Below are 4,128 nucleotides of genomic sequence, written 5' to 3'. Positions count from 1 at the left end.
CAAAATACCTACGACGGTGTAGTTCGAATTTCAACTTGTTATACAAAAATATTTTGCAGATTACAGTTGTTGCGTCGAGATATTGAAAGAGCCAGTGGTGGACTGATAACCAATGAAGAATGTGCCGAATTCATTCCATTACTGGATGACATGGAAAAAGAAGTTTCAGCTAGGTTTGCAGCTTGTAGATCTGGTATATATCAGTTGAGTTGGATAGATATATGGGTTGAACCCACTTTCAATTTATGAATATACGCTACAAAACAAAAAAGAATTTTAATATATAAGCTCATAAAATCTAGCACTGGTGGAAGTGCATACAAGGGAAATTAAGAAACATTCATACTAGTGTGTTTTCAGTCTTACACAAGACTTTGTGAAATTAATGACCTTCAGTGGTGATTTTACATGTATTTTCTAGCCATGAATATTTAATCATTTAAAGAAAACTAGATCAGATTTCTTAAATCCGTATCTAACCCGGTGAAATGGTATCTTTTTCATTATTGGTATGTGCCATTATATGAGAATGATCGTTAGAAGAAGGGGTATGTATTCTAGGTTATAAACTGTCCGATGATTTTGCATATGAATATGTAACAGTCGTCAGTTCAAACATTAAGAAAAAAAAAATGAAATATTCAGCAGCATATTTAAACATAAATATAAGTATAGGTCTCGTCTGTTTAACTATACCTGTTCATATTAATTTAATGTGCAATATCATGACTTCTAACTACAAAAAAGATACATTTCGTGAAATGTTGTGACTTTTTAAGGAACAGTCTCAGTTGTAGTACCTCATAAATTTTATGTTTTTTTACCATAGAAAAAGATCAATACCGCAGTGAACGGGTTGCAGTTGACGGTAATGGACATTCTAAATTCAGCATTTCAAAAGAACAACTGGAATACCTAGTCAAATATGGGTTTACAGCACCAATGATGAGTAATGTTCTTCGTATATCAGAGTCAACTGTCCGTCGAAGACTGAGGTATTAATTATCTTGTGTTCCTATTAAAACAAATTTAAATTTACATTGAAGTAGTTGAAAACAAAAAGACTGCAGCAATTTTGTAAAGGATAATCAATATAATGTAATTTGCGACACTTATAATTCTTCCGTCGGGGGAAGTGCATATTTGCCCAGTATCTGTTAGGAGTAAGTAGAATACGTCTGTGTGTCGATTGCTCCATCTGAAATTTTCGGAAAAGATTTCTTTGGTTCATTTAAATCATGATAAAATTTTAATACTTGTATTTTTAGAGAATTTGGTTTAAGCCTGAGAAAGACAACACATATCACCGACATGGAGTTAGATCAATCAATCACTGAAGTGATTGGTACAAATCGCCATATTGGACCGAATTCAGTCAGAGTTCGACTTGCACAAAAGAAAATATTTGTTTCCAGAGAGAGAGTGAGGACAGCATGTGCACGTGTAGATCCAGATGGATGTTCCTTACGATCGTTAGAGAGAAAAAATATAAAACGTCGTACTTACAAGGTTGCTGGACCAAATTCCCTGTGGCATCTGGATGGAAACCACAAGTTGATATGGTATATATGCAGTTTTGATATAAAAATCAAATATATTTTTAAAATAAATATTGTACGATGGGTCTCATGTAGACTTTTTTTACACCTACCATACAATGACATTCTTTATTTCTCTTAAAGTTCACATTGTCGAACTTAATTGATTGGCATTTTGTTAACACCTAATTTATTCATTTCATAGCAAAACCTTCTTAGTAGTTACTACGTTTGTATCTATTGCTATATATTTGATTTAAGAGTAAAAAATAACTCCTAATTATTACAAAAAGCTATCCATCCCAACGGGAACTTTAAAGTTTGAATATTTCTTATTCAAATCAGAGACATATATTGTATTATATGTCTCTGTTCAAATGAAATAATTATATGACACCTTCGTGTATGGTCTGTGGTTTTGTTGAAACTGAAACATTCAAATGTAGATATAACTAAAGTTAAAACTTATCAACAGAGAATGATTTTGGTATTTTTACTTAATAAATATCTGAAGATATCAAAATGTAATCAATGTCGAAGTCACATCTGCTCATGTTCAATACGAGTTGACATTGAAAGCATATTTTTTGCATATAGACAGAACTCGGATTCGTCCGTTTTTACGGTTATTACATAATAAAATAAATATACAGTTGTTCTGTGGGAGCCAATGCTCCATGTTGAAGACCGTACTTTGACCTATAATGGTTTACTTTTATAAATTTTGAATTGGATCGAGAGTTCTGTCATTGGCACTCATACCACATCTTCTTACATCTAGTTACTTTGTAACAGGTTTTAAGGAGTTGCTACCTGTAATGACAAATGGTAGTCTGTTTATCTCTATTTTCCTATGTCGTTGTTTATTTTTAAATCTAAAACATTATGTGTGCTGTAAGTTTCTAGACAATTTTCCACATCACTCTACTGTTCTTGGATAGGGAATTATTAGTCTGTAAGATAAAAGGAAAATTTTGTATATTAGCGATAGAGTAAACTAAACACACACGTACTCATGAAAACTTTGTCGTTTTGCTGATATATCAATTTCCATAAATAATCACATTTCTATTTTAACCATACGCTAATGAGTCTCAATGCAAAAAATATCGGGTTATCGGGTGCATTATAATTTGCAGCAGTCCTTGGTTTAAACTATGGTGTCCTTGGTTAAAACTATGGTGAAGGTCTTCAAAAGCTCACTCTTTCACAAATCTCATTCATAAACCAAATGGTTCAAATAGAGACGTAAACAACTGATAAAAGAAATCATATGTCAATATTTTTATTCAATGTTTTAGAATTTAAATATTTGTTCACAGGTGGGAAATTGTCATCCATGGTGGTATTGATGGTTACAGTAGAATGGTAAAATTCTTAAAAGCAAGCAATAAAAACAGATCAATAACAGTTTTTAATGAATTTATCAAGGCAACCACAAAATACGGCATTCCATCAAGGGTACGGGTAGACAAGGGCATTGAAAACAATGACGTATGCATATTCATGGAAGATCTAAGAGGCAACGGAAGGGGCAGTGCTATAAGAGGCAAAAGCTCCCACAATCAGAGAATAGAACGTTTGTGGGTCGACGTATGGGAGAATGTTAGTAATGAGTACTACGACCTGTTTACATACATGGAGCACAACAATATACTAGATATAACTGAAGAAGTACACATGCTTTGCTTTCTCTTTGTTTTTATTCCACGATTAAATGAAAGCCTAGTTATGTTGAACTATCAGTACAATAATCACCCACTATCAACTGAAAGTCACAAAACACCAAGTCAGCTATTCATAACAGGTGTTCTGACGAAGTTCAATTCAGGAAATAAACCAATAAAAGAAGTTGTCGAAAATGCTGGAAATCATGACGAATTTCAGAACTCTTTACCTCCAGAAGACTATGGAGTTGGCGATTCGGATGATGGGGATGTCGCCATTATTAGTGAAGATGAAGACATAAAGACAATTCCTCAACGGACACATGAAAACCATCTTCTTTCAAGATTGGATGCAGCAGTCAACCCACTAGAAAACGTTAGTAATGTGGAATATGGGCTTAAACTATTTAGGAAAGCATTAAGCATTGTTACCACAGAAGAAAATTAAACTTTTTTCAGCTTAAATTGAGAGATTATCATTATTTATAGATTGTTCAGTTTAATGTCTGTTACTTTTCTTTCTTTGCTAGTATAATGAGGTCACAATATTGCAACATCGTATCTTCATATGATAACAAAATCTTGCTATGACTTTGCTAATAAAACATTGTAAACAGCATGTAGAATTACATAATGTCTTTATTAATTGGCATACATTTCAAGTACAGTTATACATTATGTGTGCATAGTTCTTAGACACTAATAACTCTATAAAATTCTCACACTTTCTGGTTTGAGTTTTTTTTACATTTATATCTCATAAATTGTATATCCTTCAGCAATTTATTTTGGCAACATACTTTCAAAAACTACTGAGGCAACATCGTAGATAAATATGCAATAACAAGTTGTAACAAAGGGAATTACAGATCTTAAATGACCTGTGGCATATTGTTATAGTGTTTTAAAATATATTGGACCTC

At 32.6% G+C, this 4,128-nt stretch overlaps 1 long non-coding RNA gene across 1 annotated transcript; it reads left to right on the top strand.

The window, feature by feature from the left end:
- Positions 1 to 961: 961 nt before the first annotated feature.
- Positions 962 to 2,898, top strand: LOC127721180 (uncharacterized). Its single transcript, XR_007991069.1, has 3 exons — positions 962 to 995; positions 1,269 to 1,562; positions 2,861 to 2,898. It is a non-coding gene; the product is annotated as an uncharacterized LOC127721180 (long non-coding RNA).
- Positions 2,899 to 4,128: the final 1,230 nt, after the last annotated feature.

The sequence above is a fragment of the Mytilus californianus genome, unplaced genomic scaffold (genome assembly GCF_021869535.1).
Source record: "Mytilus californianus isolate M0D057914Y unplaced genomic scaffold, xbMytCali1.0.p SCAF_12, whole genome shotgun sequence".
In the NCBI taxonomy this organism is placed as follows: Eukaryota; Metazoa; Mollusca; class Bivalvia; order Mytilida; family Mytilidae; genus Mytilus; species Mytilus californianus.
The sequence above is the reverse complement of the archived record's forward strand: the minus strand, read 5'-3'. Positions and strand labels throughout refer to the sequence as shown.